A 15,092-nucleotide genomic window follows, 5' to 3' on the forward strand; every position below is an offset into this window, starting at 1 on the left:
ATTAGTAGTGCGAATCTACAACGAATTCTAGAAGCTGCTAAAAGGAAAGTTTACGTCGCACGAGTATTGCTCGCAATTAATGATGAGGATCGCAATTTTGCGAATGGTGCAAGAAAAATGATAACTGAAGATGTAAAACATGTGACGAAAGTAAAGTTGTCTGAAGAGGCCCAATTTAAACTTAATGGTACAGTGAATCGCGCGAACTGCACCCACTGGACACAGGAAAATTTGCATGTTCACATGGATAAGGAGGTTCAGGAGTGGCGTGGACTATGCGACGGTGAAGAGCTAATAATTTTTTTTTTTTTTTGGTGGGGGGGGGGGGAGGGTGAGGCAATGTTTATTTGATCCCGGACGGGATCAACCATTTGCGAAGTAACTTGTAATATTTGGAGGAAAAGTGTTCATTCTAAAATTTTCTGACGTCAGGACGCGCGCGCACGGCCACGTCTGTTGTTTAAGTTTCCCATACGAATATTACGGATTTACCGTCTCAACTATCATCTAGCACTTACAAGGGTATGCCGCGACATTGGGATCACGAATTTATTTCAAACTTTGTACACCTTTATTAGGACATTAAAACAACATAACGTCCAAGCAGTAACGTGCACTACTGTCGAAATTACGAGAAAATCGCAAGAGAAGCGTCTATTATGTGACTGATGTATCTATGCGAAAGTATCTGCAATAAGAAGTCAGTGTTGTCAAGCGATTAGCGTTCGTGCTTAAGAAGAGGATCGGGTAGGAGGCGATAGTTGAAATTCAGCGAACACTTGTTTTCTTAATCTATATTCTTTTCGTCACTGGTCACATTATTTAATTTACGTGGAATTTGAGAGGTAATATAATGAAAAAAAAACCACGTGAATTTTCATGAGGTACAGAACTTCGAACGTTACTTGACTATTTATTATTTGTAATTAAATTTTCAAGGACGAGGGACAGTTATGGATAGCCCAAATTAAACCTCGATAAATAATGATGCGAGTGATGTTATTCACAATCAGTAATGTAGTAAGTCACAATGTGCCAGACCACAAGAGTAATGTACAGTTATTCGTCGGATATGCTCTCGACATCACACGTTGCAGGTTGATGTTTGACATACAGACATGGAAAACACAAATTGAAACGTCGGACAAATATAAGTCGTTTGTTATATTACCCCTCCAATGTCATATATACTGAATAATATGACCAGTGATGAAAACAAAATAGATTTATAATTAAGTTCGATCGGGTGTGGAACCCTCGCCTCACGCACCTTCGTCTGACGAAGTCCGAACGCTGATCACTTGACCACCGTGAACACCGACGTCTGGCTCCTACGCGCACAGATACATAAGCCACATAATCGGAGCGTAAAATTTCCCTCGCGATTTTCTCGGAACTGCCACAGTAGAGCACCTTATTACTTGCACACTGTATTGTTTTAGTGGCCTACTAAAGGTGTAAGAAGTCTGAAGTATATCTACGATGCCAATGTCGTGGTCTCCCTTTGTTAGTACGACCCGTTTTCTTTGTCGGTAATATCACTGGAAAACGGGACATGAAAATGCTGGGGGCATTAATTTTAGCCGGTACCACTGCGCTGTATGGAGCTGATGATGAGATCTTCTACTAATAGGATGCGACTGCACCACGCTGCCGCCAGCCGAAGTGGCCGTGCGGTTAAAGGCGCTGCAGTCTGGAACCGCAAGACCGCTACGGTCGCAGGTTAGAATCCTGCCTCGGGCATGGATGTTTGTGATGTCCTTAGGTTAGTTAGGTTTAACTAGTACTAAGTTCTACGGGACTAATGACCTCAGCAGTTGAGTCCCATAGTGCTCAGAGCCATTTGGACCATTTTGAACCACGCTGCCACCTAGCTGTACGTGGTTTCCAGGAGGGCAGTCTGCAGGAACACTGAACTGGGTAAAGAGGGTCCATCGACTTCCCCTCCCTGTCTCCATGTCTAACCCCTATGGACTTTTGCTTGTCATGAACTGTCAAGGATCAAGTCGACTTAGAACTGTGCACGTTGCAGGATCTTCGCCAGGAGACGACAGCGGCACTTGCAGCCATCTCCACAAAACACTGATAAATGTAATCCTGTGGCGGCTGGTCGTCGTTCCGCTGTGTATGTGGCCGCCAGTGGCGGACATTTTGAACCTCTATTATGGAAATGGAAGAAGACGTAAATGAAGCGGAAATGGGAGATACGATGATGCGAGATGAATTAAATAGTGAACCGAAACACCTACAGCATTTTACTGATTATAAGACGCTACGCACTATAAGGCGCACCTTAACTTTGAAGCCTTCTTTTGGAGAAAATAACGTTTTACCATTCTTATTATTAGACTGCAACGTCAGACTAAAAAAAAAGTCCTACTTTATAAAACCGAACTGACTTTTAAAACCACTGAAAATCATCATCTGAATTTTCTTCTTCTTCTTCTTCTTCTTCTTCCTCGTCTTTGTCGTCATGTTTGTCCTCTTCATACACAGAGTATTCTTTATTGCCATCGAGAGCGTTACTTTCGCCGCACTTCTTGAAAGATTTAACAACAATGTCTTCTCTCACTCTAGACCACGACTGTTCTATTTTCAGTTCAAGACCACTGACACCGCAGATTGCAATGACGCATAACAGGCTAGACATTTTGCTGGGTTTGTGATAGCTGGGCGGGTTGGAGACAGTGTTAGCAAGCCTGTGAATCCCCACAACTCATGTTCCTCGCATCGATGCACTGCTGCTGCCAGTTGAGTCCCTTGTTGCCAGATTCCCGCGACATCGAATATATGGACAATTTTAAGACTGGCGGGAATTTTATATCAAACACTGGACGTTTATATATTATATCTCGAGTAAAGACGCATCTGAATTTTAGAGGCAATTTTTTGACGGAAAAAGTGCCTCCTATAGTCCGTAAAATATGATAATTCGAAGCAAGGCCCCTGGAGTAGACGACATTCCGTCAGAGCTACTGATAGCCTTTGGAGATCCAACCATGACAAAACTTCTCCGTCTGGCGAGCAAGATGTATGAGATAGGCGCAATACACTCAGACTTCAAAAAGAATGCAGTAAGTCCAACTCCAGAGAAAGAATATGCTGAGAAATGAGAATATGTGTTTAATACACTAGAGCGGCAAAGAAACTGGTATAGACATACGTATTCAAATACAGAGATTGTAAACAGGCAGAATACTGCGCTGCGTTAGGCAACGCCTATATACAGTAAGACAAGTGTCTGGCGCAGATCGGTCCCTGCTGCTACAATGGCAACTTATCAATCTCTGAGGTAGCGATGTAGTGGGGATTTTCCCGTACGACCATTTCACGAGTGAACAATAAATATCAGGAATCCGGTAAAACGCCAGACCTCTGACATCGCTGCTGCCGGAAAAAGATCCTGCAAGAACGGGATCAACGATGACTGAAGAGAATCGTTCAACGTGACAGAAGTACAACCCTTCCGCACATTGCTGCATATTTCAATGCTGGGCCTTCAACAAGTGTCAGCGTTCGAACCATTCAACGGAGCATAATCGATATGGGCGTTCGGAGCTGAAGGCCTACTCGTCTGCCCTTGATGAATGCGCGACACAAAGCTTTACCCCTCACCTGGGCCCGACAACACTCACATAGGACTGTTGATGACTGGAAATATGTTACCTGTTCGGACGAGTCTCATTTCAAATTGTATAGAGAGGATGAACGTCTACGGGTATGGAGACAATCTCAAGAATCCGTGGACCCTGCATATCAGCAGGGGCCGGTTCAATCTGGTGGAGGCTCTGTAATGGTGTGGGGCGTGTACAGTTGGAGTGATATGGGACTCCTGATACGTATAGATAATACTCTGACAGGTGACACGTACATAAGCACCCCGTGTGATCACCTGCATCCACTCATATCCATTGTGCATTCCAGCGGACTTGGGCAATTCCAGCAAGACAATGTAACACCCCACACGTCCAAAATCGTTACACAGCGGTTCCAGGAGCACTCTTCTGAGTTTAAACACTTCCGCTGCCCACCAAACTCCGCAGACATGAACATGATTGAGCATATCTGGTATGCCTTGCAACGTGCTGTTCAGAAGAGTTATCCACCATCTCGTACACTTACGTATTTATAGACAGCCCTGCAGGATTTATGGTGTCAGTTCCCTCCAGCACTGCTTCACACATTTGTCGAGTCCATGACACGTCGTGTTGCGGCATTTCTGCTTGCTCGCGGGGGCCCTACACGATATTAGGCACGTGTGGCTGGCTCTGAGCACTATGGGACTTAACTTCTAAGGTCATCACTCCCCTAGAACTTAGAACTACTTAAACCTAACCAACCTAAGGACATTACACACATCCATGCCCGAGGCAGGATTCGAACCTGCGACCGTAGCGGTCGCGCGGTTCCAGAATGTAGCGCCTAGAACCGCTCAGCCATCTCGGCCGGCTTAGGCAGGTGTATCAGTTCCTTTGGATTTTCTGTGTGAGTCATGGTCGCAAAATACTTACACGAACCCTTTAAAGAAGAATGGAAAAATGTAGAGAATGGAGAAATGGAGAAATGTAGGAACACTCGAGGCAATACTCACCGTACAACTTCTAATTGAAGTACACTTGAAGAAAGCTTTTAACAACGTTGAATGGAGCACTCTTTGAAATTATAAAGACAGCAGGGGTAGAACATAGGAAGGGAAAGGCCATTTACAGCTTGTACAAAGACCAGACGGCAGCTAGAAGAGTCGAGGAGTATGAAATGGAAGCAATAGTTGATATGGGAGTGAGATAGGGTTGTAGCGCATGCTCTATGCTATTGAATCTGTGCGTTGGACAAGCAAAAGGAAACCAAATAAAATTCTGGATTAGAAATTAAAGTTCAGGGCGAAGAAATAAAAACTTTGAGGTTTACCGATGACATTGTAATCCTTTCAGAGACAGGAAAGGAACTTGAAGAGCAGTTCAACAGAATGGACAATGTCTCGAAAGGAGGACATAACACGAACATCAACAAAAGCAAAATAAGGACAATGGAACGCAGCCGAATTAAATCGGGTGATGCTGTAGGCATTAGATTAGGAAATGAGACTCTCACTTTAATGGATGATTTTGTTCAAAGAAAAAAATGGCTCTGAGCACTATGGGACTTAACATCTGAGGTCATCAGTGCCCTAGAACTTAGAACTACTTAAACCTAACTAAACTAATGACATCACACACATCCATGCCCGAGGCAGGATTCGAACCTGCGACCGTAGCAGTCGCGCGGTTCCAGAATGAAGCGCCTAGAAGCGCATGGCCACCACGGCCGGCGATGATTTTGTTATTTGGAAGAAAAATAATTGATGATGGCTGAAGTAGAAATGATATAAAATGTATGCAGGCAATGGTAAGATATGCTTTTCTGAAGAATATAGATTTTCAGTGTTAGGAAATGTTTGGAAATGAAACGTGGAAGATAAACAGTTTAGGCAAGAAGAGAATAGAAGGTTTTTAAATGTGTTGCTCCGGAAGAATGCTGAAGACTAAATCTACATCTACATATGTACTCCGCTAGCCACCAAGCGGTGTTTGGCGAAGGGCACATTTCGCGCCGAAGTCATATTCCTCCCCCCCCCCCTCCCCCCTTCTGTTCCACTCGCGGATTGCGCGAGGGAAGACGACTGTCTGAACGCCTCAGTACGAGCTCTAATTTCCATTGTCTTTGAATGGTGATCATTGCGCGATTAGAAAGTTGGTGGAAATAATGCATGTTCTACATCCTCGGCGAAGATCGGATTTCGGAATTTAGTAAGTAGTCCCTTCCGTATGGCGCGTCGTCTATCTTCAAGTGTGTCCCACTTCAAATTTCCAATGAGATTTGTAACGCTCTCGCGATGGCTAAATGTACCAGTCACAAATCTTGCCGCTCTTCTTTGGACCTTCTCAATCTCTTGAATCAGCCGCAACTGGTAAGGGTCCCATACAGACTAACAATACTCTAAGACTGGACGAACTAATATATTTTAAGCAATTTCCTTTGTTGAAGGACTGCATCGCTTCAGGATTCTACCAATAAACAACAATCTAGAGTTCGCCTTGCCAGTTACTTGCGTAATCTGATCATTTCATTTGAGACCATTTCGAATAGTCACACCCAGATAATTGACGAATGTTAAAGACTGGGCATTTATTTTGTACTCTTACATTAATGAGGATTTTCACCTTTTTATACGCAGCAGGTTACACTTACTAATATTGTGAGATAACTGCCAGTCATTACACCACGCATTTATTTTCTGCAAATCCTCATTGATTTGTTCACAACTTTCGTGTTATACTACTTTCCTGTAGACTATAGCATCATCGGAAAACAGTATAATGCTGCTGTCAATATCATCAACCAGATCGTTTATATAAATCGAAAAATGCAGCGGACCTATTACGATGCGCTGAGGCACTCATGAAGTTACGCTTGTTTCTGTTGAAGTCACCCCATTCAGGACGACATACTGTACTTTGTCTGTTAGAAAACTTTCTGTCCAACCGCATATGTCATCGGATAGACCGTAAGCGCACATTTTTTGGAGCAAGCGACAGTGCGGAACTGAGACGAATGCCTTTCTAAAGTCGCGAAATATGGCATCAACCTGGGAGCCGGTGTCTAGAGCCTGTTATATATCATGCACAAAGAGGGCCAGCTGTGTCTCGCATTACCTCTGTTTCCTAAAACCGTGCTGGTTTCTGCAGATGAGCTTCTCAGAGTCTAGAAAGGTCATTATGTCTGAACACAAAATATGTTCCATGATTCTACAACAAATCGATGTCAGTGAAATTGGCCGGTAATTATGTGCATCCTATTTTCTACCCTTTTTATAGATTGCTATGACCTGGGCCTTCTTCCAGTCCCGTGGAACTTTTCGCTGTTCCAATGATCTCTGATAGATGTTGGAAAAGAATGGTGCTATGTTTGTAGCATTAGCATAGTCAACATATGATCTTACGGGGATACCGTCTGGGCCAGGTGCCTTCCTGGCGTTTAAGGATCTTAACTGTTTTACAATCCCAGATACACTAAACACTATGTCAGCAATCCTTGCGTTTGTTCGATAGTTGAAAGGGGATTTGGTGCTGCATCCTCTACCGTAAACGAATTTTTGAAAGCTAGGTTTAGAATTTCGGCCTTCTGATTATCATCATCCGTAACATTATCCGTACTGTCAGCTAGAGAAGGTATTGAATTATTTATAGCGTTCATAGATTTTACATACGACAAAAATTTTTTGGGGCTATTTTTAGAATCTACAGATAAAATATTGCTTTCAAATTTGTTAAATGAATCTCTCAGACCTTTTGACAGCTGCTTTCATTTCGCATAATTTCTGTTTGTCAGCGGGGCAGTGACTACGTTTAAAACGACTGTGCAAAATTCTCTGCTTTCTCAGCAACTTCCTAATATGTTTGTTATACCAAGGTGGATCCTTTCCCTCCCCTAGGATTAGATGTATAGATTACGTAACTAATGGGGAAATAATGAACAGGGCTGGAGAGTAAAGAAATTTGTAGCAAACGCTGACTAGAAGGAGGTATCCGTTGGTAGGACACATTCAGAGACATGAAGCGATCACCAATTTAGTGGTTGAGGGAAGCTTGGAGGTTAAAAATCGAAGAGGGAGACCAAGAGATGAATACAGTACGCACATTCGGAAGGATGTAGGCTGCAGTAGTTACTCGGAGATGAGTGGGCTTGCGCAGAATAGAGTAGCATGGAGAGCTGCGTGAGCCGGCAGATACGGCCAAGCGGTTCTAGGCGCTTCAGTCCGGAACAGCGCTGATGCTACGGTCGCAGGTTCAAATCCTGCCTCGGACATGGATGTGTGTGATGTCCTTAGGTTAGTTAGGTTTAAGTAGTTCTAAGTTCTAGGGGACTGATGACCTCAGATGTTAAGTCCCGTAGTGCTCAGAGCCATTTGAACCAGGGCTGCATGAAACTAGTCTTCGGATTGATAACCACAACAGTAACAACATCATAACCATCTGCTTTACTGAAAGACAGTACTACACGTGTGCAATATTTAAATACATAACGAACAGGCACTAAACAGCTCTCATTGGTTAACAGATGTACACATTTTTTCGGCGGACTTGCAGATGTTTGCTTGTTTCTGCCCTCCACTGCTCCCATCCTGGACTCTTCATTGTTCCCAGCCCCAATTCACTTCTTTCAGCCTCCTATTTATTACCACTCTACTGTCTTCCTTCCCTCGGCACTGCATTTTCTGAAAGCCTCTTCACCATTTGATTTCCTCCCCTCTGTTTTTTCTTCGGAATAATTGAATGTTTCTTCAGTTTCCGGTTAAGGGGCATTCTTCGACTCTTTCTTAAAAATACATAACCGCCTCCAGTTCAGACCGCCTGATACATTGTTCGCTCTCGTCTTGATGGATCCGTTGCAGCAGGACGTGATTATAAAATTTCAATCACCAACTTTCTCTTCCGATTTCGAAAATGTTCTTTCTGCGCCCACCTACACAAGGAAGAATGATCATCGTAATAAGATAAGAGAAATCCGAGCTCGCACAGAGAGGTTTAATTATTCGTTTTTCCCGTGCGCCGTTCGAGGGCAAACTGTAGAGAAATATCCAGAATGATATTTTCACATTCCAGCGGAGTGTGCGCTGATATGAAACTTCCTGGCAGATTAAAACTGTTTGTCGAGACTCGAACTCTGGACCTTTCCCTTGGTGTGCAGTACCGAGACTCGAACTCGGGGTAGTTTGAAGACGGTTCGATGAACTTTCTGCCAGGCACTTAAATGTGAATTCAAGAGTAATCACGTAGATGTAGATGCAGATCATTGTATCTGACGATTCACCATCAGCTGTGAGTTTTTTTGAGTCATCAGTGTCCAGAATGATTTAATGCGACCCGCCACAAACTCCTCTCCTGTGCCAACCTCTTCATCTCCGAGTAACACTTGAAACCTACGCCCTCAGTTATTTGTTGGATGGGTATTCCAGACTCTGTCTTCCTCTACAGTTTTTATATTTTTTTCTCCCTTTCAACCTTCCCAAGGACAGGGAACACTCAGCGTAACTGCCAGTATCGCAGTGAGTTCAGATGGTAATTCTGTAGCATCCAACAATTGCTGTTGATGAACAACTTGTGATTTTACTTTGTAATTATTTACACATTCACGTGTCTCAGAGAGAAATTACTTATTCATCGTGCTAGGAGCAGATTCGGGTAAATAAAAGTTGTGTGATTCAAAACGCACTTCAATGCAAAGAGCGTTGTCTTGAAACTCACATGTTAATCAGCCGGTTGTTGGTAACATACCAAATACAGAAATGGCATGAGAACAGGTGATATTACATTCAATCAGGTATTGATCATAGGGCAACATATGTTGTCCAACATTGTTTATTGAGCTATGCTATAACGTGTATTTTCGTACATTCCGTTACGTGTGCAGTTTATAATTCGTATTATCGTTTTTTCCTGAAGCTACACTTATGGATCATTGTTTTGATAGTAGAGAGTAAGACGCAACATTACTTGAAAACATCACTCTTTTTATTTTTCTCAGTCTACACAGAATAACCTTGTTTAGAGTTTATGCAGATATTTGCTACTTTTTTTGTGTTTCGCTATACGTTTATGCGGGTGAAAGTTATCTTGCCTTGTGACTGGTTTCTGGTTGTTAATTAAAGTGAGAGGAGTAATGTCTGCTTGTAAACTAGAGCTTGAACCTGCGCAAGAAAGTCGTCAGCATATGTGGATTGATATCTGACATTCTCAGGCTGTGCTCCCTCCTTAAAAACAGTGCTTCGTAGGGCGCATCCCAGCAATCCCAGTAGCCTTGCCGTATACCTGCTTTTGTCTATGCGTCTGTGCGCTGGCTTTTGTGCTCTGTCTAATATTTATTGTAACGTGATTCTATTTTTCTCGTACATTGTTTTGACACTTCAAGAAACATGGACCTTTCCTACGTATGGTTACTAACGTCACTGAAGGATACAGAAAGCCGTATCGTAGGTGCAAACACATCAGAGGGGTATCTATGAAGATTCCAGACAAACATGTGGTTCTTGGAGAGGGCGGCAGCCTTTTCAGTAGTTGCAGGGGCAACGGTACGGATGATTGACTGATCTGATTTTGGAACACTAGCCATCATGGTCCTGCTACGCAGGCACCATGAACTGCTGAACTGAAAGCAACGGGAAAATATAGGCGCTAAATTTCCCGAAAATATGCAGCTCTACTGTCTGACTCAATGACGATCGGATCCTATTGCGTAAAATATCGTGAGGTACAAAAGATCCCCATTCGGGTGTCCGTATGGAAACCACTCGGGAGGATGTTATCATCAAGAAGTTTGGTAACGGAGGAAATATGTGTGTATGTGTATGTGTGTGTGTGTGTGTGTGTGTGTGTGTGTGTGTGTGTGTGTGTGTGTATGGGGGGGGAGGGGGGGGGGTGTATAAAAATTGTGGGGCGAGAACAAACCTCGACAAACAGTAAGCAGGTTAAATCGGATATTGGTTGTAGTAGTTATGAAGAGATGAAGGTACTTGCACTGGATAGACTACCGTGGAGAATTCCATCAGGCTAGTCTCCGTACTAAAGACAATAATAACAACAACACCAACAACATTGTTTTGAAGCCCTGTTTTGTAAAGATATGTTGTAGATTGTTCTTAGAAAAGTGGCGTCAATCAGACTATATGGACAAGGAAATGTGTTTAACACGTGGCAACTACAGGTTCTGGACGAAATGACACGACCTGAAATCGCTCAGCAAAGCAAACGCGATGGGATTCCTGTAGCATTCCACATCTCGCAGGAATGTACCATGTAAGGGGTGCCGAACACATGCAGATATCAGAATGCTGTAGAATTCTGAAACATGTTTTATGCTCGCGTATTATGACATTGGTTTTGTTTGTAAATAACTTTTCTGCTACCCATCGCGATCTTTTTATTTATATTTTACACGACGCGTCTCGGGAAATGATTCCCATTTTGTACCGTATTTTTCTCTGTATACTATGCCATTTTTACACCGTGATTTTGATGTGTGAGGTTCTGCTTTGACCGCGCTACTTTTTGTTGGTTATCAATCATTATGTGTAGGTAGTAGAGAGATTCGAAGTTGTACTTGCAGTTTTCTTAGGTTCCATTTGTGCAGAGTCTCACACATGTTAAAAATCACACATATTTTTCTGTGCACAATATACATTGAGAATAACTCACATGAACAAACATTTATGAAGTTTTTTTAGATGTGGTCAACAGAGATAATATTATAGGTCTTCCAAAGAGTACCATATGCTTTTGTACAGAAGATATTTATCTTAACAATGATAATTTGTTTAGCTTTGTTTACAGTGATTTTTCTTTCTGTGTGTTACTACTTTTATTTAAGAATATTGTCGAAGCATCTGACGAAATTCACTTGTGCACTTTCAAGTTTTTCCGTTAATATGTTATCTTCATTATTTCATTAATGTGAATTTATCTCCAGTTCTTCTAACAAACCCACTTTATGCCCTTTATTTAGTCGGTAAGTGCTTCGACAGTTTTGTCTGCTTTTCCAAATTGGTGTCCTGTGTTATGTATGTGCGTGTCGCTATTGCTGATGTGTGTCTGTTGAGCGTCATTTGCGTTTGTAGGTTTTACTGTGCGCCGTGTATCTGGTGTTGAAATTTCGGCCTGTTTACACTAGGTAGAACATGAAGCATTCCTGGTATATTGCTTTTTTATAGTCCAGAGTGTCAGTATGGATCATCATTACACTTTAGATTATGTATTAGTTTTTGTTGTAGTTTATTAGATGCAGAAGACCCCATTTTTGCATTGTGGTTTTCAAAATATTTGCAATCTTTTGCGATATACTGCCAATGTATGGGATGCTATATATGTATTTGTTTCCGCCTTTTTCTTTGTGTGGGGCAGTTTGTGTATGAGACTTCCTTTACTTCGTCATTTGTGACTGTATCAATCATAGAAGCAGTGTAATCATTGACAACTCTAATCTATTTTACTGTGTTTATCTCTTGTCGTATGTTTTCTTGGTTCAAAGTTTGTTGCCCTATTTAGCACTGACCAGTATACTGCCTGTTTATGAATGTTTGGATGACATGAGGTTTCGAGGAATGCGTGGCAGTCGTTGTACTTTTTCCTCTGAAGTTTTGAATGTGTATGTGTTGTTGTGTCTTCTAATATTTAGATCCATGTAATTAATACTTTTGTCTTGTTCATGTTCTACTGTAAATGTAATTTTCTCATGTAGATTATTGAAGCAATTTAGAATGTATGTTATGTCTTTAGTATCCCCTTTCTCTAACAGCAGTGCGTCATCCACGCATTTCCTATAAAATTACATTTTCTTTATGCAGGATTCTTGGCTATGAAATAATTTTTGTTCCAAGTGATTTCTGTATATGTCAGCTATCGTACAAGATATACATGATTCCATTACAAGGCCACCTGGTTGCTTATAAATGTTCCCATAAAAGGTATACTGGTTGTAAGTGTGAATGCAAGTTTATTTCGCATACGGTTTTTTTCTTGGATTATTGTTACAACTTCTTGTGTTGGTATGTTTGCGTAACAGCTGGCAATGTCAAGTGATAAAAACTGAGCATCTTGTTGGAGATTTTTGGCTTTTCGTTCTTCATCTAGTATTACGCTGCTTTTATAGAATATGTTGTTTCACAAGAACAATTTTTCACAAGTATTTTATTCAGTTTCTGTGACAGTTTATATGCTGGGCTATTTATAGAACTTACCACATGACATATTGCATTACCTTCTCTGCGTATTTTTGGCTGTACTCATAGGCATGGTGCTTTTGGGTTCATATATGTAAGATATATCTTTTCAGTTTCTGTCAATAGGAAATGTCTGGTCTTTAGTTGTTCCTTAATTTCACTTTGAAAGGTTTTTGTTGGGTCTTTTTCAATGTGTTGAATATTATTAGCATCAAAGCGTTCATGTATTTTGTCCATGAATTTCTTTTGTTTCCATCACAACTAATGTATTGCTTTTATCTGAAACTACGGATTTGTTGCTTTTCATTTTATTATTTATGGATTTTTAGGGTTTTTGCATCATTTATTGCATATCTGGATCTGTATTTGTCTTTCTTCATTTCTTTCTCAAGTAGTTTACTTACTTTGCGACCTATTGTTACTTTTGTATTTGGATTTAATAATGCAGCTTCTGCTACGTTTTTAGTTGCAACTATGATCTGTTTTAGTGTATGAGTTTTGAGCTTAGGCTTTATGTTGTATTTTGGTGAAGGGCATAAAATGGATTTATAAGAAGAACTTGAGATATATTCACATCACATAAAATGTCAATATGACATACTAAATGAAAAACTTGAAAGTGAATCAGTGAATTTCTTCAGGTGCTTAGACAGTATACTTAAATGAAAATAGTAATACATAGAAATAAGCACCATTATAAAATAGATATAAGAGAATTATGATTGTTAGGATAAACACCCTCTGTAAAAAAACATATAGTACTGTTTGGAAGACCTTTAACATTACATCTGTCAACTACACCTAAAAGCATCTTTGTAACTTCTTGTTTATGTAAATTATTCTTGATCTGTGCACAGAAAACTGAGTGTGCATGTTTAACATGTTTGTGAGATGTGCAAATGGAGCATAAGAAAACTGTAAGTACAAGTTCTTATAATTTCGTCATTGCCTACACATAAAGATCGATAACCAACTACAAAGAGCGCCCTGAAAGCGGAACCTCATGCATCAAAAACACTTGAAAAAATGGCACAATACACAGAGAAAAATACATTAGAAAATGGAAATCATTTCCCGAAACGCGTCGTGGAAAACGTGAATAAAAGAATCGTGACTGGTAGCACAGAGTTATTTGTAAACATACCCATTGTTTTCACGGTTACACGCTTTCACAAGCCATTTATAAGGGCTGAAATCAGATTATTACGAAATTCTCGCAGAACGAAAATTTCATCTGTAAAACTCAATACACAGCTCGCTCGCTCGCTCTGCTAGTCCACGAGACTCACAAACCAGCAGATACCTACGCACAGGTTGACATCGTATTCCTTAACTTTCAGAAGACTTTCGATACAGTTGTGTACTGCCGCCTATTGAACAATATACGAGCGAACGGAGTATCATATCAGTAGCGTGATGCGATTGAAGAGTTTCTAGCAAACAGAATGCAATATGTCATTGTCAACGAAGAGGTATCTGCGAAAATAAAAATTATTTCGGGCATATTCCGAACTTTTCACAATATACATAGATGATCTAGTGTATACTATCTGAAATTCCATGGGTCTTTTTGGAGATGATACTTTTATACACAGAAAAGTCGCATCGCTAGAAAATTGTAGAGAAGTAGACGAAAAATTGCAGTAGATTCATACTTTCGGAGGAAATTAGCCCTCATAATTAAACAAATGTTTATTATTGCTCATAAAGAGGCAAAAAGACCCATACTATATGATCACATGGTTGCAGAACAATCATTGGAAGAGGTCACATCCATGAAATAGATTGGAGTATGTGTAAGCTTTACCGAGCGATTGCAAGTGGAACAGTGACAGAAAAGTAATCGTAGGTAAGACAGATACCAGACCGAGATTAATTAGAGGAATTCTCAGGAAGTGTAGTCTGGATGCGAAGAAAGTAGCTTACAGAAGCCCCATTCGACTAATCGTTCGTATATCTGATATCCGTACCGGACAGGGTTCACGGAGAAAATATAAAACATTCGGAAAAGCCCAGTGCGATTAGTCTCAGGTCCATTTAGTAAACGCGAAAGAGTAAGAGAATTTTCCCCCAGTGGCAGACACTACGAAAAAGGAATTATGCATTACAATGTGCTTACCGTTACAGTTCGAAGACCGTACGTTCCTAGAAAAGTCAACCAATCTATTGCTTCCTGGTATATATCTTGCGGAAACACCGTGAAGGTAAAATGAAATAGATCTGAGTCGACAGAGGGGGTTACCATGAATCACTCTTCGCCCCAATTGTTCGCGACTGAAACCGTAAGGCGGGGAAGTGACGTAGAATGTGGCCGCGCGGTCAGCTGAGCGGTCGAACGCAC

The sequence above is a fragment of the Schistocerca piceifrons genome, chromosome 8 (assembly GCF_021461385.2).
Source record: "Schistocerca piceifrons isolate TAMUIC-IGC-003096 chromosome 8, iqSchPice1.1, whole genome shotgun sequence".
NCBI classification, from domain to species: Eukaryota; Metazoa; Arthropoda; class Insecta; order Orthoptera; family Acrididae; genus Schistocerca; species Schistocerca piceifrons.